This window comes from Moschus berezovskii, chromosome 18 (assembly GCF_049115385.1).
Source record: "Moschus berezovskii isolate FMDL1 chromosome 18, NW_MosBer_1.0, whole genome shotgun sequence".
NCBI classification, from domain to species: Eukaryota; Metazoa; Chordata; class Mammalia; order Artiodactyla; family Moschidae; genus Moschus; species Moschus berezovskii.
This window is the reverse complement of record NC_142477.1, coordinates 65,458,478-65,481,309: the sequence shown is the minus strand read 5'-3', so window position 1 is coordinate 65,481,309 and position 22,832 is coordinate 65,458,478. Positions and strand designations below refer to the sequence as shown.

Here is a 22,832-nt window from a genome sequence, read left to right as displayed (position 1 = left end):
CACCTATTTTACTGAAAGGACTATTATAAGGACCTACCTACAGAAAACTCTACTGAATACTTGGTAATGACCTAAATGGGAAAAGTTTTAAAAAAAAGAGTAGATATATATATATATATATGTATAACTGATACACTTTGCAGTACAGCAGAAACTAAAATAATATTGTAAAATCAACTATATGCTAATAAAAAATGTTTTAAAGTATTATTAAATTCCTCATTCTGCTTTATAGTCAAAGTGACAGGATGCCAAAGGTCAAACAAATGGGAAATGGCAGAGCCAAGACTCATAAACACTCACTGATTAATGAATTGATTGATTCAAGAAAATGCTCTTTATTACCTATGTAACTGGCAAAGACAAGAACCAAACTGTATGCTTAGCTGATGTAGTTAGCTATGCATTCCCAGGTAGCTCTGCAAAGAGCATACAAGCTGGAATCCAGCAAAATTTAAAATTGCTGCCACTTCAAAGACAGCTGTGAAAATGAAACGAGAATGCATACTTTGAGAAAATATGCACAAAATGCATATCTGATAATGGACTGATACCCAGAATACATAAAGAACTCTCAAAGCTTAATAAGAAAACAAACCACCTTAATTAAAAATGGGCAAAGGATTTGAAGAAACACTTCATCAAAGAGATATGAATGGCAAACAGGAACATAAAAAAGATTCTCAAAACTATTAGTCATTAGGGAAATGTACATTAAAATTGCACTGAGATACCACAATAAACCTATTAGAATGTAAACAGACAAACAAAAAAGGTGGCATTACCATGGACTAGTGAGGATGCGGAGCACCGGGAACTTGCATACACTGCCAGTGGGCATAAAATGGTCCACTTTGGGAAACTCTTCAGCAATTTCTCAGAAAGTTAAACATAAATTTCCACACAACCCAACAATACCCATTCATCGGTACCCTTGCAAAGGAAATTAGAATTGATATTCACATTAAAAACTACAAAAAATGTTTATAGCATCTTTAATCCGGAGAAGGCAATGGCAAGCCACTCCAGTACTCTTGCCTAGAAAATCCCATGGATGGAGGAGCCTGGTAGGCTGCAGTCCATGGGATCGCTAAGGGTCGGACACGACTGAGCGACTTCACTTTCACTTTTCACTTTCACACATTGGAGAAGGAAATGGCAACCCACTCCAGTGTTCTTGCCTGGAGAATCCCAGGGACGGGGGAGCCTGGTGGGCTTCCATCTAGGGGGTCACACAGAGTCGGACACGACTGAAGTGACTCAGCAGCAGCAGCAGCAGCAGCAGCATCTTTAATCATTGTCAAAAACTGGAAACAATCCAACTAGGAGAGAGAGAAATTATGGTACGTCTATAAATTGGACTACTACTCAGAAGGAAAAAGGAACAAACTACTGACACACACAACAACACAGATGAATCTCAGTGTTTTAAGTGAAAGAAGTGAGATACAAAAGGCTAAATACTGCAGGATTCCATTTTTATGACACTGTTGACAAGAAAATGATCAATGCAAAATTTATTATAAAGAGGCATGATGGAACTTTTCCTAAGGGCTTTGAAAATATCTATAACTTGACTTTTGTGGAATTACATGACTATATATGCTTTTTAAAACTTACAGAACTATATACTTAAACTGGGAGAGTTTTTCTGTATGTAAATGATACCTCAATAAACCTTACTTTTTTAAAAAATGAGAAAAAGTATTCTTTTTTGCACCAAAAAGCAGAAAGAAAACAAAAACACAAAGTCCTATTAAGTGACAAGTCAGTTTAACATTAGTTGATGTCTGTAAAATACAAAGAAGGTAAATATCTGGCTCTTTGTATGATTTTGATCATATTTATATAAGTTTTCATATATCTGGAAGGAAACCAACTATCCTAAACTGGATTATCAACAAAGAAAATATTTATATAGATGCCAGAGAAGGTGATTTAGGATATAAACTATATATAGTGAGGCTTTCCTCGTAGGTCAGTTGGTGAAGAATCTGCCTGCAATGCAGAGACCCAGGTTTAATTCCTAGGTCAGGAAGATCTTCCAGAGAAGGAAATGGCAACCCGCTTCAGTATTCTTGCCTGGAGAATTCCATGGACAGAGGATCCTGGCGGGCTACCATCCATGAGATTGCAAGAGTTGGACACGACTGGGCGACTAAACCACCACCACCACCAGAGTAGGCTGAATGGTCACCCAACAAGATGCATCCACATCCTGATCCTCAAAACCTATGAATGTTGCCTAAGATACAAAAGAAGGAACATTACCTCATATGGGAGCAGGTGTGATTAAGTTAATCTTGAGAGGAGGATTATCTGGGTCTGCCTTAAACACAATCGCATGTGCCTTTCTAAGGAAGGAACTGTGCCACACACACAGGAGAGGCCATGTGAAGACGGAGGCCGTGTGGCGCCTGGAGCGACATAGCCGCCAGCAGCTGCAGAGGCAAGAAGTGGGTTCTCCCCATGAGCCGCTGGAAGGAACACAGCCCTGTCACCGTGATTTCAGCTTGGTGACACTGATCTTGGACTCTGGCCTCCCAAATTATAAGAGAATAAATTTCTGTTGCTTTAAGCCACCGAGTTTACTGGCTTCTTCTTTTGTTACAGGGGCTATAGGAAAAGAAAGTAAACATCATAATGATATGGTAATGTAAGGACAGGACACGAATTTGACAAACTATGGGTGATTGTAGAGTACAGAGGAGCCTGGTGTGCTGTAGTCCATAGGGTCACAAAGAGTCAGACACAGCTTACTAACTGAATGACAGCAGTATAAGGACATGAGTACATATGCCTAACTCAGCCACAAGAAGCAGGCCCGACATGAATTTTTCTTGGATTGTACTGACCAAGGTACCCTCTTCGATTGTTCCCTACCCCTCACCATCACGCCTGGCGGTGAGCATGCCCAGAGAAAGAAGTAGAACCGCAGGGACTACAGTAGAAGCTGCTGCTTGCACACCCAATGTCCATTCTCCCTCTGTCCTTAGTAAGAGACGCCTGCACAGTTAGACTCTGCAATAGACAAGCCACATTTTCAAACATCTCTTTTAGATACAGGCGGCCAATGAGATTTAAGTAGACGTTATTGGCAAAAGCTGCAGAGAAAGGTCTTCAAAAGAAGTTGATTCAGTTGAAATGCAAGTAACTTTACTCACCCTGCTTTCCTTCTTCCTGTTGACTGCAAGGCAGAAGTGATAGAATAGAGCTCCAAACAGCCATCTCTTGACGGTGAGGTGACCTTGAACATAGAAGGCATGCACTAAGGATAGAAAAGCAAAAAAGATAAAAGGAGCCTGAGTTCCTAAGGACCACGGAGCTGCTGTACTGCTTCTAGGCTGCTTGCTTCTATTTCACGTGAAAGAAATGCAAAAGGGCCTTATTTTGTAAAGCCATTGTTATTTTGAGTCTTTATTAGTAGAAGCCAGAAGCAATTCCTAACTGATTGGAATTAAATAAGGATCTAATTAGCTTTATTAAATACTAAAAAGTAGAAAGTTAAAAATGAAAAGTTGTGGATAGCTTGATTTTTCTCCCCTGATTTAGCTCTCTTGAGGACAAATGTGTCAATCTCATAAAAAAATCCCTGTTATTTTAATCTGCTAATCTTTGCTTTTTTCTTTTTCAGTTAAACTGAAAATAAATGGAAATGTACAAAAGACTTATAAGTCACATCACTCTATGTCCCCAAAACTGCATGAAGAAAGTACCCAGCCCTGTTACTTGTTCCAAATCAGGAAAAAATTACCTTAGGAGCCAAACTACTAATTCCCATCTTCTTATATTAGTACCCAGTGTGTGCAAAGAGGCTTCCCAGGTGGCACTAGTGGTAAAGAACCCACCTGCCAATGCACAAGGCATAAGAGATGCAAGTTTGACCCCTGGATGGGGAAGATCCCCTGGAGAAGGGTATAGCAACTCACTCCAGTATTCTTGCCTGGAGAATCCCATGGACAGAGGAGCTTGGCAGGCTACAGTCCGTAGGGTTGCAAAGAGTTGAACACGACAGAAGTGACTTAACACACACATAGCGTACTCAAAGAACACCAAAACACTTTCTTACTAAACAATGTAATTTTGCATTATTTAGAGGCTGGCTGACTTATATGGATTCTAAAAACTTCAGACAACTTTCTTCTGATCATTAAAAACAATAAAATCTGCAAAACAGGTAGAGAGATGTAAATTTTAAAATCTTTTAAAAAAAGTAAACTCCCAAATAAGGAGAATAGGGAAAATTGCTGAGTGAAGTGATTACAAGCAAATTTATAAAAAAAAGATACCTAGAATTAAAAAATGATTTGAATAAGAATGTTTTATAACCTCAGGAGGTTCTTTTATAAGAGGACCAGCAGCCTGTAGGACTGATCACCTGTGGGCCTGAACCTCCTCGGCCTTAGTTGTGTTTACAAGAGCCCAAGTCATACCACCTTACAAACCCTCCATTTACACCACCTCCCAAGCTGTCCTGGGGGAGCAGTTTGGGGAAACAAGGACTATAAACAGAAAGCATAATAAACAAGATCACAAGTCCTGCCAGGTACAGGACAGAAGGCAGAGCCGTTCGTCTACACTGGGCTCCTAATCTAATTTTGTGTTTCCTTCACCCCCTTTTCTTAAAAGGGAAGTTTAAACCAGTTCAGGGGAAATCAAGACTGCGAAGTTCTTTCTGGGTGCACTTCCCAATTGAAAGGAAGCCACTGTACACACACAGGGAGAAGCTCCATTGTGCACCATCCAGTGTCCAGGGGCACTTCTATTGTAACCATAAAAGCATCTGTTCTGGGTAACAAAATTGAGAGGAACAAGAAGTCACTTCAATTGCACTCTAATTTCAGCTTCCTTATCCGAGGAAAACTGCAAGATCATTCACAGCGTGGAGAGTGCTGACTTTAGTTTGATGGTGTGGAAAGAATGGAGACTTAGTCATCCACAGCCTTGCACACGCACCTGACACAATTTTGTTAAATGATCTCAGCTTTATGGTTAAATGAACTTAGCCTCCATGAGCTTCCATGTCCTCATCAGGAAAGTGAGGTTGATACTACATTTATCCCAGGATCAGGTGAAAAACAGCAGCCACAGATGTTCAGTAAATGTCAATTCATTTTCCCCTTCTTCGACACAATATCACAACCCCAGACCGGCAGCCTACAAGCCAAAGCTGGCCTATAGACATGATTTTGCTGCAAATTGTGGGTTGCTTTCATTCTGATTCTTTTTTAATTTTAAGAAGACATTACAATTAAATATTTTTCTAAAACTGCAATTTCAGTTTATCTTGAAAAACTCGGATGGCAACCAGTGGGCCTGCATTTCTGCATGGCCATATGATTGTTAGAGCTGATTGTTTAGACAAGGCATGTGCTATCCAGCTCATCATCTTCCTAACCCAGCCATATTCATTCCCTTGAGTTAAATGCCTGACATTATAGGCATCTGAATTTGCCAAATCTGCGAGCAATCACGTGGGGGGCCACTCAAATCACCATCTTTTCTTCCCTCCACCACATCACATCTTCCAGTACTAAAGCTAAACATGCCATTTGGGATAATTCTAATGTTGGAGCAAGAGACTGAAAGCGAAATTGAAAGGTTAATCAACAAGTTACAGGAAATCAAGTCATGGGGGAGGGAGGTTGGAAAGACACACATAGACACATACAAACAAACAAACAGATACACACGTACATTGAGTAAGCCCATGATTGATTGACTGTATTCAGTTAGGTTCATTTGTTTCCCTTTGAGAATTCAGTGAAATGAGTTTATGGGAATAAACAAAGTATAAATCATGCACTTTAATTTTACAAGTGTTAATGTTTAAATGTACTTTTTAATTCTAATTTGAGTCAGCTTACAGTTACACATATAATCAAACATTAATTTAATTATCAAAAAAACATAATTAGAACAAACTGTTAGGAGAGCATGGAGGAATAAGCACTCTTATATTACAGATGGGAGTATGAAATGCTACAATCCCTATAAAGGAGAATTTGGAAATATCTAACACAAGTCTAGATGAATTTACCATTTAGACCTCAAAAAAATCTACTTCCAGGAATATATACTGAAGATGCAAAATTGTATTAAGTATCTATTGCTGCATCACAAATACGCATCGTGGTTTGTCCAGGACTGGATTTTACGGAAACTCATGATTTTCAGTACTCAGACTAGAACAAGCCCAGGCAAACTCAGACTATTGGTCATCCTAGTAACAAACTGCCCTAAAATTTAGAGAACACATTCAGTAAGCTTGTCAGTGGTCTTGGCAATGATTTATCTGACACCAAAAGCAAAAATAAACAAGTGGTACTACATCAAAAAGTTTCTGCACAGCAAAGGAAATCATCGACAAAATGAAAAGACAACCTACTGAATAAGAGAAAACATCGGCAAATTATATGTCTGATGCTGCTGCTGCTGCTGCTGCTGCTAAGTCACTTCAGTCGTGTCCAACTCTGTGTGACCCCATAGACGGAAGCCCACCAGGCTCCCCCGTCCCTGGGATTCTCCAGGCAAGAACACTGGAGTGGGTTGCTATGTCTGATAAGAGGTTAATATTCAAGATATTGTATATTCAAAATATCCTCATACAATATTCAATATACTGTATGAGAAATTCATACAATTCAAAAGCAGAAAAACAATCCAATTTTAAAATAAGTAGACGATCCAAATATTAATAGATATTTTTCCAAAGATGAAATACAGATGGCCAACAGGTACATAAAAAGATACTCAACATCACTAACTATCAGGAAAATGCACGTCAAAACCTCAGTAAAATATCTATCACCTTAAACTTGTTAGAATGGTTATTATCAAAAAGACAAAAAATAATAAGTGCTGATGAGAACGCAGGAAAAAGGGAACCCTTGTGTACTGTTGGTGGGAATATAAATTGGTCGAGCCTTTTGGGGAAACAGTATGGAAATCACCAAAAAACTTAAAAATAGAAGTAGCATATGACCCAGCAATTCCACTTCTGGGTATTTATCTGAAGAAAACAAAAACACTAACTTGAAAAGATATATGCATCCTCATGTTCATTGCAACATTATTTAAAATAGGAAACAACCTAAGTGTCCATCAGTGAATAAAGGGATAAAGAAAATGTCACACACACAGAAATATTATTCAACCACAAAGAAAGAATGAAGTTTTGCTATTTGCAACGAAATGGATGGGCCTCAGGGGTATTATGCTATTTCTTTGTGAAATAAGTCAGACAAAGAAAGACAAATATTGTAAAAGCTCACTAACACATAGAATCTAGTAAACAAACATAAACCAAGCTCATAGATATAGATTGGCAACAGACTGGTGGTTGCCAGAGGTGGGAGACTGGGAAGAAGGGAGAAATGGGTAAGGGGAGCTAAAATATGCAAATTCTCAACTATAAAAATATAAGTGAGGGGATGTAAAGTCCAGCAGAGTGAATATAGTTAATAATACTGTACTGCATATTTGCAAGTTGCTAAGAGAAAAGATCTTAAAAGTCCTCGTTATGAGAATAATGACTAGGTTACCAAAACTGTTGCATTCCAATAGCCCCATGGAACTGCCTCCTGCAACAACCTTGTTACACAGAGTGATTCACTTACATGCCTATCTACTCTTTGTCAAATTCTTTTCCCATTTATGTGGTTACATGATACTGCTCAGAGTTCCCTGTACTATACAGCAGGTCCCTGTTGGTTCTTCATTTTAATATAGGAGTGTGTACCTGTTGTTACTGGGATGACAATCTGGGTTTGCCTGTTCTAGTTTTGCCCTTTTAAGATTTTAAAATTTTTTTTAGAATTGATAAATAATTGGTATATAACATTATATTAGTTTCAGGTGTGCAACATGATTTGTTATTTGTCTACATTGCCAAATAATAACCACAATAAGTCTAGTTAACATCCACTGCCACGGTCCGTCTAGTCAAGGCTATTGTTTTTCCCGTGGTCATGTATGGATGTGAGAGTTGGACTGTGAAGAAAGCTGATCGCCGAAGAATTGATGCTTTTGAACTGTGGTGCTGGAGAAGACTCTTGAGAGTCCCTTGGACTGCAAGGAGATCCAACCAGTCCATTCTAAAGGAGATCAATCCTGGGTGTTCATTGGAAGGACTGATGCTAAAGCTGAAACTCCAATACTTTGGCCGCCTCATGCGAAGAGTTGACTCACTGGAAAAGACTCTGATGCTGGGAGGGTTTGGAGGCAGGAGGAGAAGGAGAAGACAGAGAATGAGATGGCTGGATGGCATCACCGACTCGATGGACATGAGTTTGAGTGAACTCCGGGAGTTGGTGATGGACAGGGAGGCCTGGTGTGCTGTGATACATGGGGTCACAAAGAGTCAGACACGACTGAGCGACTGAACTGACCTGAACTGAGCCACACATAGTGTGTAAACCTGAAACTAATACAGCATTGTCAGTCAGCTATAGTCCAGTATAAAATAAGAGTTAAAAAATGCTGTAAAATTTGACAGCTTAAAATAATACACATTTGTTTAGCTCACAACTTCTGTGAGCCAGGAGTCCAGGCAAGGCCCCACTGAACTTGTGCTTCACAGCCTCTCACGAGGCTGCGTTCAAGTGTCAAAGAGGGCTAGGGCTTCACGTGAAAGCTCAACCAAGGGAGGCGCTGCATCCAAGCTTACTTACAAGGTTGTTGCAGGAGGCAGTTCCATGGGGCTGTTGGAACGCAACCTTCGGTTATTCTCTGTCTGTAGGTTGGAGGTCACCCTCAGTTCTTGCCATATGGGTCTCCCCAACATAGCAACTTGCTTCATCAAAGCCAAAAGAGAGAACTTTCCAGCAAGGCAGAAGTAACACTTTTGGTAACCTAGTCAAAGGAGTGATAGCCTTTCCATATCGCCATCTTCTTTGGTTAGAAGTAACTTACGCCAACCTCTGCAGAATTGCACTCATCTCACACGCTAGCAAAGTAATGCTCAAAATTTTCCAAGTCAGGCTTCAACAGTACGTGAACCGTGAACTTCTAGATGTTCATGCTGAATTTAGAAAAGGCAGAGGAACCAGATCAAACTGCCAACATCTGATGGGTCATCGAAAAAGCAAGAGAGTTCCAGAAAATCATCTACTTCTGTTTTATTGACTACACCAAAGCCTTTGACTGTGTGGATCACAACAAACTGTGGAAAATTCTTCAAGAGATGGGAATACCAGACCACCTGACCTGCCTCCTGAGAAATCTGTATACAGGTCAAGAAGCAACAGTTAGAACTGGACAAGAAACAACAGACTTGCTCCAAATCAGGAAAGAAGTACATCAAGGCTGTATATTGTCACCCTGCTTACTTAACTGATATTCAGAGTACATCATGGGAAATGCCAGGCTGGATGAAGAACCAGTTGGAATTAGATTGCCAGGAGAAATATCAATAATCTCAGATATGCAGATATGAGAGTTAGACTATAAAGAAAGCTGAGCACCAAAGAATTGATGCTTTTGGACTGTAGTGTTGGAGAAGACTCTTAAGAGTCCCCTGGACTGCAAGGAGATCCAACCAGTCCATCCTAAAGGAAATTAGTCCTGAATATTCATTGGAAGGACTGATGCTGAAGCTGAAACTCCAATATTTTGGCCACCTGATTGGAAGAACTGACTCACTGGGAAAGACCTTGACACTGGGAAAGATTGAAGGCGGGAGGAGAAGAGGACAAAAGAGGATGAGATAGTTGGATGGCATCACTGACCTGATGGACATGCGTTTCAGCAAGCTCCAGGAGTTGGTAATGGACAGGGAAGTCTGGTGTGCTGCAGTCCATGGGGTCGCAAAGAGTCAGACATGACTGAGCAATTGAACTGAACACAGCGCCAGAAGGTAGAAATCACCTGGGGCCTGCAAAGATTCTGTCTGAGCCCAGGCCTGGGCTCATCAGACACATGTATGTCCTATTTCAAATCCTCTCAACCCCCACCTCTTACACAAGCCACTGCTGCAGCAAAGCTTCAAGTCTTGATTAGCCTTACACAGGTGCCACCTGGCAGGGCTTTGCTCCTGTGATGATGTCTGATACAGACTATGGTATTCCAAGGGGTAGCATGGATGGATAGCAGTAGAGTGTTTCTTGAGCTCTATTTATAAGAAAAAATAAAAGCTTAAGAGCTAGAGGAAATAAAGCTGAAATTAGATGCTAGAATGGAAAAAAATAAGGCCCTCTGCCAGGCTCCCAGGTAAGTTCATTCATAGGCCCAGAGCCCCCTGACTGAAGGGGAGGTTGCATCTCCTTGAAGAGGAACCCTGGCAGTCCATCACAAGTATAAACAATGAGTTTTCCCTCAGTCTTTCTCCAACATGACCTAGGGACACTTACCAGAGTACTGTGTACTGGGGAAAGGGGAGCACAGAGCTGCTTCGACCTTAGGCTGCTATAAGAAATTGTAAATGCCAGTTACTACCGTTTGTCTGATTAGAGAAGAAAGTGCAGAGGACCGGTGATAAATGAAAGTCCCACTCTGGTCCAAGTCCCAGTGAAACCCGTACTTATTTCTCCAGTAACTGAGTCTATAATTGGGACAGGTAAACTTAGACAATGGAAACCCCTCATATCAGCTCCCTGAATTTTGACGTTAGAGCCTTTAGGGTCATGTAGAAGGCCAGTGTGACTTTTCACAGTTCTAACAGCTCTAGGTGATAGGCACACGCAAAGCAAAATTGATACCACCCATTTTCTTCCCAGGAGAAGGCAATGGCACCCCATTCCAGTACTCTCACCGGGAAAATCCCATGGACAGAGGAGCCTGGTAGGCTGCAGTCCATGGGGTTGCTAAGAGTTGGACACAACTGAGCGACTCCACTTTCACTTTTCACTTTCATGCATTGGAGAAGGAAATGGCAACCCACTTCTGTGTTCTTGCCTGGAGAATCCCAGGGACAGCAGAGCCTGGTGGGCTGCCATCTATGGGGTCGCACAGAGTTGGACACGACTGAAGTGATTTAGCAACAGCAGCAGCAGTATTTTCTTCCCAGGTATTATTTGAGGGGGGATGAAAAGTGCTGAAGCCAGAATGAGCCCCAGGGGGGTGATGTGTGGCACACTGGGCACCCCAGGTATGCTCTCCACCCACTAGTTTACTTTTGTAAAAGGTAATTACCCCTGAGGGGAGTCACACATTAACAGGAAGTCAGTTACACTATCTTTATCACCCATCAGAGGACCTTCTTGGCCTTCCCTGGACACTGACATGATAATCACAGGCCGTCACTGGTCTGCTCAGAGCAATGTAGGGCGGAACACAGGTTGCCAGCAGGGCAGCACCAAGGGTCTCCCTCGGTGGAAGTCTGTGCATCAGCCTGCACAGCCCTTCCACACTAACTTTTGCTCAGGTGCGAGGGTGAGAGCCACACTGGCAGGTGTGGGAGCTAACGTGGCTGAATATCCTCACTCCTGAAAGGAGCCTCTCCTGTAAAAACTCCCTCGACATGGCTTTCATTCCCTCCAGGGATACCTATAAAAGTCACCACACCCAGGGAAGGCCTCCAGAACCGCGTCCTTAGCAAGAATGCACGGTCTTTCATAGCTCCTCCCAGCCCAGATATAACTCACCAGCCACAGTCATTTTCATCATCCGCAGTGTTACTTGGAAACACAGTTTGCATTTTACCGTTAAGAGGTTGCCAGAGTAATGGCAGTGTGTGTATGTGTGTGTGTGAGCGTGCACACACACGCTCAGTCATGTCCAGCTGTTTGTGACCCTGTGACTGTGGCCCGCCAGGCTCCTCTGTAAATGGGATTTTCCAGGCAAGAATACAGGAGTGGGTTGCCATTTCCTTCTCCAGGGGATCTTCCTGACCCAGTGATCGAACCAGAGTCTCCTGAATTGGAGGTATTCTTTACCACTGAGCCACCTGGGAAGCCCAACATAGCTGTACAGCTACCCAAAGGACAAGTTCTCATGTAGAAGGGAAAGCTTTGTTTACCCCTTACTTTAGCTAGAAAGCAGACTCTACAGATTCTGTCCTTTCTTCAGGACAGAGCTACCGTAGCTGCAGGGGTGTTTCAACGTCTTTGAGGAGCTGCAGAGAAAGGCATGGGTGGACGGAGAGGAATTCCAGAACCAGCTTTATCTCCTCCTTTGTTGTTGTTTTTTTTTTTTTTAAACAAGCCCTATTTGAAGTTATGAGGCTGATGTTCTTGTCTGTTTAAAATAGGGAGGCCGTGGTGGCAACAATGCAGACAAACCCCTTAGGGTGTCATCTGATACCAGAGACTGAGGTGCTTGGACCCACTAAAGCAGAGTGTAAAGACCGCCCTCTCCACTGGGTTCTTCAAATCAGGCAGGACAGCCTTACCCAGGTGGATCAGACTATCTTCCTAGTGAAGAGTGCGGGCCTCAGGAACAAGATTCTGTTCAACTTTGCTAAAAGGGTTGCTGACTCTTTTCTCCCACTTTGAGTTACATTAAGAATAGGTCTTTTCTCCTCTTGTTTGATGGGTGCCATCCCCCAGGAGATGAGAGGAGGCCAGGAATTCACTCTGCACATACAAACTTCCAACTTTACAGGAGCCTGCCTTGTTGATTTCAAGAGACTGAATGTCCACAAGAAAAGTTTTGCCCAGAAAGAAGACCTCACCTCTTCCCCAGGCTGTGCAGCAAGCGAACTCTCAGGGGAGACTCGCGTGTTCATCTCCAGGGCCTGCTCTGTCCTCCTCATGGCCAAACTCACCCTTACAGCTTGTGGACTGGCACTAGCCCCATGGAGAAAACTCAGTTCTTTTCTCCCTCCGCAAGTCCGATATGCCTCTTTAATGAGTCTGGTGGTGCTTTGGTCAACTCTCCAGAGAGACAGACTTGGAGGGGGTCGGGGGGATGGAGAGATGAGGACAGATGAGCTGGCATCTGTGGGAGAAGGAGAGCTGTGCAGTGATTCCTTAATGAATTTATTTAAGGGTGGAGGTGCAGGGGGAGATGAAATATAGGGCAGCCTGAGAGGACAGAGGGGGCAAACGAGAGAAAGAGAGCAGATGTTGTGAAAGAGAGTCTTTCATGTTTCCTGCGCACTGGCAATCTGCAGATGTATGTTGGCAGGGCTACAGTCAGAGAACAGAGGGAGGCTGGAGTTTACACATCTGGAAATCATTTGGCAGGGGGCAGAGTTCAAGCGCTTTCTGCCTCAGCCGCTCGCAGACCTTCCTTGCCGCGTGGGCTCTGGCTGGATGACGGGCCACCGGGCACAGGGTCCCTCCAGCCTCGCTCTGGGCGGAAGCCCCACCTAAGCCGGGGGGGTTTGCCTCTGTATGGGTTCAGTCACGCGGAAAAGTTGAAATGCTGATAAAAAGAGAGATCGGGCCGGGGGGGAAGGACAGGAGCACAGCGGAGAACGCACCACAGCGGACAGCAGCCTGGCTGGAAATCAAGAAACAAAGTGTACTTGGACCAAATCCAGAGCGTGAGTTAACTGGGGAGCAAAGAACACCACTCAGTGGAGGGGAAGAAAAAAAAAGACTCCTCCGCTGCAGAGTAACACCCAGGGATCATGCTCACGCCACATTTACTTTTCTCAGAAATCCCTGTCCATGTTGCCTTCATTGGTTTCAGGAATGCGGAGGGCCCTCTTGATCCTGAGGGAATTACTCCCTTTGGAAGGATTTATGGGGTTCTGCAAGGAGACAGCAGGGTCTCCCAGGACCGGGTCATCACCCCACTGACCCAAAGCCTCTACTGCCACTGGGAGACGGGGTCCTCCCTCCCAAAGGGGGCAAGGTCAGCCCGGGTGTTTAGCTTCCCTCTGAGGAGAAACACATCCCTGGTGAACTTGTGTCCCAGCTCAAAGATCCTGCCACGCTCAACTGAGCAGACATGCTGGCTGCAGCTGCTGGCGGGCGAGGCGCGGGGAGCCACATGGCCTGTGTGGGAGGTGAACGCACAGGGAGTGGTCGTGAGTTAAAGGCACATGGGCTCACCCAGGTGGGGTGATAAGGTCCAGGAGCTCAGAAAGGTCAGAGTCCACCTGGGGAGAGAACACAGCACATGCAAAGGTGAATTACAAAATACAGCCGAACAGAATAAAAGGCCAAACGTGAGCTCACACACACTCTGATGGATCGCTTCATGACCCCACTCCATCCCAAATCTGCTTAACTTCCTGTCCCCTCCACCTTACTGGAAGCCTCTGCCTTCCCTGAGGCTGCCTGTGCCAGAAATGGTCGTTACTCCCCCTCAGCTCATGTCTGGTGTGGCCGAAGGTCCTGCTGATTTATGCCTTCACATCTTTTGCACGCGTCCATCACCCTCAGCATCTCTAGCCTGAATCACTGCTGCCACGTCTGAATCAGTCTCGCTGCTGCTGATCTGATCCCCTGAGTCTGCGCTCGGAGTTCTTGGTCTGAAGGGAAATCTGAGTGTGTCACTCCTCTAAATGGTTCAGCAGTCTTCCACAGCTTTCAGGATAAAGCTCAGCCTGTGAAGTATGACACACAAAATCATCATGACCTGGCTTTTGTCCAGGTTCCGAACCTCATCTTCAGCGGTGCGCTCAGAAGTGTTTAACACCCAAGGCCTCCAGACACACCATCTGTCACCTCACAAGACACACTCCTCCTGAGCAATGACGTCCGTCCAACCCTGGGTCATAACCACGTCTCTCCCTCACGTGGGCCTCTGCACATCTTTCTCTCTGCCCAGAGAGACCTTCCTCCTGCCTCTCCCCCATGCTCACACCCCACAACCCATCCCTGCCAACCATCATCCTTTCAGACCTGGTTTCCACCAGGAAGTCAGCCCTGAGCAGTCGTGTCCGACTCTTTGCCACCCCGTGGACTATACAGTCCATGGGATTCTCCAGGCTGGAATACTGGAGTTGGTAGCCTTTCCCTTCTCCAGGGGATCTTCCCGTCCCAGGGATCAAACCCAGGTCTCCTGCATTGCAGGTGGATTCTTTACCACCTGAGCCAAAAGGGAAGCCCCTTAGCAAGCACTGCTGCTGCTGCTAAGTCACTTCAGTCGTGTCCGACTCTGTGCGACCCCATAGACGGTAGCCCACCAGGCTCCCCCGTCCCTGGGATTCTCCGGACAAGAACACTGGAGTGGGTTGCCATTTCCTTCTCCAATGCATGAAAGGGAAAAGTGAAAGTGAAGTCGCTCAGTCGTGTCCGACTCTTAGCGACCCCATAGCAGCCCACCAGGCTCTTCCATCCATGGGATTTTCCAGGCAAGAGTACTGGAGTGGGGTGGCATTGCTTTCTCCACTTAGCAAGCACAGGGGCCACCAAATGTTGCCTTGTAACTGTGCTGGCGGGGCTGTTGCTATATCAGGCACCTTTGAGGACAGAACTATTTTTGCATCCACATTGCCTCCCACACGTTCTAGCACATAGTAGGTTTTCAGTAGTCACTGAAATACAGAATATAAACACAGATAGTTTTTAACTTACTACTTACACTCTACCCTCTATAAAAAGATTCAAGGTTGTGAACAAATGCTATAAGCCTTTTCCACAAACACAGAGCTCTGGGAAGTACAGAAGTCAGAGTGGCCAGAGAAGACTTCTTGGAGTAGGACTGCCATAATCAGCAAATTAAAATACAGGATGCCCAGTGAAATTTGACTTTTAGGTAAGCAATGATTTTTTTTTTTAGTAAGTAGTTCCTATACCACATTTGTGAAATACTTATAGTGAACAAATATTCATTCACCTGAAATGCATATTGAACTGGGCGTCCTGTATTTTATCTGGTAACCCGATCTTTGAAGAGGCTGCATTTGAGCAAGAGCTTGATGGATGACTCAGATTTAGAAAGGGCAAGAGAAGGGGGACTGGTTTTTCTCCCTGGGGACTGGTGGGAGGGGAGATGAGCCCAGTGCATGGACTCCAGGACCTGCAAGGAGTTTTCAGATCGGTCTTGTTAGAGCATGAAGCTGGCACTCACAAACGACCAGAGGCTGAGAAGGAGTAGAATGTTGAAATTGAATGGAAATGGAAGTGATCAGAGAGAGAGGACCACTGCCATTATTTAGACATTCGTTCAGTTTAAAAGTCCTGAACTGGCCCAGAGGCAATTGGAAAAAAGAACAGGAAGAAAGGGCAGATGTCTAAGTATGTTGGGGGATGGGAAGGAGATCTAGGGAATCCACAAAGACTTACGACTCAAGAGGAAAAGCCAAATGAGAAGAGGCAGGCAAAGGAGGATGAGCTTCATTTAGACCAAATGACCCTGATGTGAAAGCAGGCCCCACAAGGAGGACTGGATACCAAGTAGGAGATGAGATGCTAGGGCCTTGGTGTGACAGTGGTCATGGAGTGTCCCTGCATACCTGACAGGGGTGGTCTGCAAGGGTTCTCAGTCCCTTACATGCTCCACATACATGACAGTGGAGAATCTGTGGGACTATCATCACAAATAGCCAAGGCAGTGTGACAGACCACTAATACGCTCCTGTGTCCGATGACTCCTCCTCATTCCAGGCCTTCTCAAGAGTCCACCAGGCCACTCAAGAGACGTCTCACTCTTCCGTTTCATGAAGGAATGATCGATGCAGTACACTGCAAGACATTCAAAGATGGAAAAGGGCATTGCCCACTAAGTTACCAAAATGTATTGTAAAGTCCAAATTTAATACACTTCAAATATTTGCCTGACCAAAGCAAAGTGTTTATCTATGTGAAATTGGCAAAGGGCCAGTCTACGGATATGAAAATACTTTGAGAATTATACTGTACTATACAAACCTAAGGATATTATTCACATAAATGGAGTATCTAAAAGATAACAGACAGCAATCACCCAGATATCCAAAATTATGTTTGCGTATTGCTAGATGTTTGGATATTTCAAGATGTCAAATTCAGCCCTTTCCCTAATATTACCCATGTCCTTCTTGTCTTATTTTTACATAGTACTTAACACCATCTTTTCCAGTCCTGTGGCCACTGCTGAGTTCTCCAAATTAGCTGGCATATTGAATGCAACACTTTCACAGCATCATCTTTCAGGATTAGAAATAGCTCAACTGGAATTCCATCACCTCCACCAGCTTTGTTCATAGTGATGCTTTCTAACGCCCACTTGACTTCACATCCAAGATGTCTGGCTCTAGGTGAGTGATCACACCATCGTGATTATCTTGGTCCTGAAGATCTTTTTTGTACAGTTCTTCTGTGTATTCTTGCCACCTCTTCTTAATATCTTCTGCTTCTGTTAGGTCCATACCATTTCTGTCCTTTATCGAGCCCATCTTTGCATGAAATGTTCCCTTGCAATCTCTAATTTTCTTGAAGAGATTTCTTATTTTTCCTATTCTGTTGTTTTCCTCTATTTCTTTGCATTGATGGCTGAGGAAGGCTTTCTTATCTCTCCTTGCTATTCTTTGGAACTCTGCATTCAGATGCTTATATCTTTCCTTTTCTCCTTTGCTTTTCGCTTCTCTTCTTTTCACAGCTATTGGTAAGGCCTCAGACAGTCATTTTGCTTTTTTGAATTTCTTTTCCATGGGGATGGTCTTGGTCCCTGTCTCGTGTACAATGTCACAAACCTCCGTCCATAGTTCATCAGGCACTCTAGCTATCAGATCTAGTCCCTTAAATCTATTTCTCACTTCCACTGTATAATCATAGGGATTTGATTTAGGTCATATCTGAATGGTCTAGTGGTTTTCCCTTCTTTCTTCAATTTCAGTCTGAATTTGGCAATAAGGAGTTCATGATCTGAGCCACAGTCAGCTCCTGGTCTTGTTTTTTCTAACTGTATAGAGCTTCTCCATCTTAGGCAATGCCAAAGAATGCTCAAACTACCGCACAATTGCACTCATCTTACATGCTAGTAAAGTGATGCTCAAAATTCTCCAAGCCAGGCTTCCTCAATATGTGAACTGTGAACTTCCAGATGTTCAAGCTGGTTTTAGAAAAGGCAGAGGCACCAGAGATCAAATTGCCAACATCCGCTGGATCATGGAGAAAGCAAGAGAGTTCCAGAAAAACATCTATTTCTGCTTCATTGACTATGCCAAAGCCTTTGACTGTGTGGATCACAATAAACTGTGGAACATTCTGAAAGAGATGGGAATACCAGACCACCTGACCTGCCTCTTGAGAAACCTGTATGCAGGTCAGGAAGCAACAGTCAGAACTGTACATGGAACAACGGACTGGTTCCAAATAGGAAAAGGAGTACGTCAAGGTTGTATATTGTCACCCTGCTTATTTAATTTATATGCAGAGTACATCATGAGGAACGTTGGGCTGGAAGAAGCACAAGCTGGAATCAAGATTGCTGGGAGAAATATCAATAACTTCAGATATGCAGATGACACCACCCTTATGGCAGAAAGTGAAGAGGAACTCAAAAGCCTCTTGATGAAAGTGAAAGAGGAGAGTGAAAAGGTTGGCTTGAAGCTCAACATTCAGAAAACTAAGATCATGGCATCTGGTTCCATCACTTCATGGGAAATAGATGGGGAAACAGTGGAAACAGTGTCAGACTTTATTTTTTTGGGCTCCAAAATCACTGTGGATGCTGATTGCAGCCATGAAATTAAAAGACGCTTACTCCTTGGAAGGAATGTTATGACCAACCTAGATAGCATATTAAAAAGCAGAGACATTACTTTGCCAACAAAGGTTCGTCTAGTCAAGGCTATGGTTTTTCCCGTGGTCATGTATGGATGTGAGAGTTGGACTGTGAAGAAAGCTGATCGCCGAAGAATTGATGCTTTTGAACTGTGGTGCTGGAGAAGACTCTTGAGAGTCCCTTGGACTCAAAGGAGATCCAACTAGTCCATTCTAAGGGAGATCAATCCTGGGTGTTCATTGGAAGGACTGATGCTAAAGCCGAAACTGCAATACTTTGGCCACCTCATGCGACGAGTTGACTCACTGGAAAAGACTCTGACGCTGGGATGGTTTGGAGGCGGGAGGAGAAGGGGACGACCGAGAATGAGATGGCTGGATGGTATCACTGACTCGATGGACATGCGTTTGGGTGAACTCCAGGAAGTTGGTGATGGACAGGGAGGCCTGGCGTGCTGTGATTCATGGGGTCGCGGAGAGTCAGACACGACTGATCAACTGAACTGAACTATCACCATCTATCATACCCTATATCCAGTTCAGTTCAGATGCTCAGTCATGTCTGCCTCTTTGCGACCCCATGAACTGCACCACACCAGGCTTCCCTGTCCATCATCAACTACTGGAGCTTGCTCAAACTCATGTCTGTTGAATTAGTGATGCCATCCAACCATCTCATTGTCTGTCGTCCCCTTCTCCTCCTGCCTTTAATCTTTCCCAGCATCAGGGTCTTTTCAAATGAGTCAGTTCTTCGCATCAGGTGGCCAAAGTATTGGAGTTTCAGCTTCAGCATCAGTCCTTCCAATGAATATTCAGGAATGATTTCTTTTAGGATTGACTGGTTTGGTCTCCTTGCTGTCCAAGGGACTCTCAAGAGTTTTCTCCAACACTGCAGTTCAAAAGCATCAATTCTTTGGCTCTCAGCTTTCTTTATGGTCCAACTCTTACATCCATACATGACCACGGGAAAAACCATAGCTTTGACTACACCTGTTCCCTGTTTGGAACACCTTATTTTGTGTTTTCCCTGATTACCCACAAGACTGCGTGAGCATTAAGGGCAAGAGTTTGTATCCCTTTGTTGATGGCGACACTTCTCCACGCCCAGAGCAAAGCTTATTTCCAACTGAGTGAATTCACTTCAGTTTTCTAAGGGGTGATTAAGCTTACGTAAATACATGTTGATTGCTAGGAAGTATCCTAAAGACAAACATGAAAGAAATACCCAAAGTACAATATCCATTGTTCTACACTGGGCACTAAACAGTCATGAGAAGTCAGTAGGACACACGGCCATGCAAACTTGACTGTCCAGGAAATAAGACACAGGCAGACCAGTGCTAAGTTCTTCCTGGCAGGAGACACTACAGGCGTCTCAGGTGCCCCACAGGAGTCAACTTCCCGTAGTGTGGATCTCGCTAAGCTCAGCTCTTTGACAGCTCTTCTCATGTCCCTAGAAGCCTCAGGTCCTCGCCACACCCCTGCTGAGGACTGATTCAACAAAGGCCCCATGTGGACTGTGCCGTCCCCTCTCTTTCTAGGACAGTGTGTTTGTCTCAATCTGGAGAAGACAGCCACATTTTAATTCCAGTTCCAGAGCTCTGCATGTCTGTTTGGGCCCATGGTTCTTCTTGCACAGTTCATTCCCCTGTGTTGGCAGCAATCCTAGCTGTCTTAGAGTGATGACTGACACCACCTTGCACATGGTGTCCTTCAGAGTAAATGCAAGAAAAGCTTCCCAGCATGAACTGGCATCCCTGAAGTAGACAAACACACAAAAAAGTACACCGCAGCCGAGGCTCAGATGAGCCTTGAAAGGCATCCAGCTGCACCCTTAAACCCAGCTGGTATGTGTCCTGGTTAAATAACAGAACAGACTGGCAAGTCTCAGAGAACTCAGTGCTGAAGTCCAGAAGGCTGTCATGTCTGTGTGTGTTTGGCATCCCTGGGAGGCAGGAGGATGGCGGGGAGAAAGATTCAGTAGCAAGATGTTAAGGAAGCTGGAGGTGTCATAACTAAGAAAGACCCTACTGAATAGCTGACTCCTTCTTGGAGTCTAGTTTTAAGGAGACGGGTGGAAATCAGCAGTGAGAGGTAGGCCATGAGGCCTACAGGGGGCATACTGGAGAATCATGGATGGGGATGTCTGAATCCCAACAGGTCATGGAGGAGACCTCACGCATCGCTCACCACTCCCTCCACCCACTACTCTGTCTGCTCTCGTGTGTCCAGCAACTGACCACCCACGAAGAGACAAAGAGGAGGCACTCCTGCTGTTTCCTCCGAGCTTGGGGGACTGTCACCTGCAAGCTCTCCTCTTCCTCGGGAAAGTCATGCGCCCCACAGAGCCCAAGAACCCTCTCTCCTTTCCTCCCGTCCTCGGCAGATTCATGCAGTGTTCCTTTGGCCTCCTAATTACTGCCAGACGCGAAGCTGATGGGCCGGCCTTTATAGACACGATTACTGCCAGATCCTCTTCCCTTCACTGTCTGGAAGCCTGTCTCTATTTAAGCCCTAATCCTTTTTGCCATTTTTGACCTAGTTCCCATTATTTTATATTTTTCCATATTAAGTTAAATAAGCCACTTGTCAGCCTGCATATATCTTATTGAATCCAGCTCTTCTTTTGTGACTCAAATGAATGCCTAATGGAAAAAAAAAAAAAAAAAAACCCTGCACTGTCCAGTTCCTGGGATTTATCCACTTTCTTAACTTCCAGCATAAAGGACTAGATGGAAAGTCCCTTTAAAATGCTGGTGATATTCCTTAACTAGGCAAAGAGAGACTGTAACTCACTACCATCCTAGTGCCTGCAGTCTTCAGATGGACGAATATGTTAAAATATATCAAAAATATGTAATGAGCATGGATGAAGCACTCCTTACAACTGGGATGTCTACCCATTCCTCGATGCAAACCTGAGAGCAGTGGGTGAATGTGTTTCACGGACAAGGAGGAAGAGGAGACTGAGCAAGAGAAGCACAGGACAGTAAGGAATCCAAAGCACAACGGACAGCTGGCCGGAGGCATCGCCGATCCTCCCCCCGCATCCCGAGCCCCACGCGTGTGAAGCCCAACAAAAGCCGAAAAGGCTCCACTTTAGAAAATACTATTTCTTGAAACACGCACGCCATGACCACAGGTCTGAACACAGACACCTTTCCTCTCATGATAAACAATCCACAGACTGCCGCCCGCCCTCTTCCTAGCACGTTTCAGAAGGAATTATACACACTGTGTTTGTATCACAAACTCTTTGCACCAAACCAAGCTTTTCAAGGCTCTCTCTGTTGCTTGAATATGCTCTATCTTGTTTGTCCATCATTTAGGGAAACATTAAGACTACTTAGTGGTGTTTTCATGTGCTATTCTTAGTCTATTTTTCTCCTCCAACATCAAGGACTTTCACAGCTGACCAGCTGAAACTGAAGAGCACGTGGAACCCTGAAAGATGGCACCCAGAAACAGGAATGTCAAGCTGGTTTTATAATCTTGGCAAGGAGTGCTGACTGCCTTGCCCTGGCTGGTGGCAACCCGCCTTGCACAATCCAGAGACCTTGTCAGGGACAGGTGAAAAGTAAGAAATAAAATTCATTGGTTTTGACCCTCCAAGAAGAGGAGCTGATGCTTATTTTTTTCAATTCTCACTGAATTGTAGAATCAATCCTTTCTATTTTGAAAGAGCAGTTTTCATTATTGATAAAATACCAACTGTAAAAAATAAAGTATATTAACTCTGACAAAAATATGGTATGAACTTTTCAATGCATTACTTTAACACAATCATCTTTCAGCTTGGTATTATGATGTACATTTTATAAGAGAAAGCCTGAGATTTAATTAGCTAACCAGTATCAGTGGACACTTAGTGGATATGCACAGGTTCAATTGAACTCACAGAACATGATCTTGGCTACAGTGCTTCAAAATACTTTCATGATGGAAATGTTTTTAAATTAGATATGTAAAAAGGAGAGCAAAAACAATTTTCACCACACTCAGAGACAACTTGATAACACCTCTTGTACAAACTTTGTACATACACCCCCAATTTTAAAAAAAAATAATACAGAGATCATACTTAACATACTGCTATAAAAGCTTTATATTTTCACTTGAAATATATTGTGGAGGTCTTTTTATGTCAATAAATACACTTTGACCCTATCATATTTAACGACTGTTTTCCACTGTTATTCCTACACCATAATGTATGTAATCAATCTTCCTTTTGGACATTTTGGTTCTTATACAGAATGCTGTGATAAATAATCTAATAGATGACTTCTT

At 43.9% G+C, this 22,832-nt stretch overlaps 1 long non-coding RNA gene across 1 annotated transcript; it reads right to left on the bottom strand.

Annotated features, from left to right (window-relative positions):
* Positions 1-1,102: 1,102 nt before the first annotated feature.
* On the bottom strand, positions 1,103-3,265 carry LOC148775002 (uncharacterized). Its single transcript, XR_016035210.1, has 3 exons — positions 3,165-3,265; positions 2,891-3,021; positions 1,103-1,322 (listed from the first exon to the last, which is right to left on the bottom strand). It is a non-coding gene; the product is annotated as an uncharacterized LOC148775002 (long non-coding RNA).
* Positions 3,266-22,832: the final 19,567 nt, after the last annotated feature.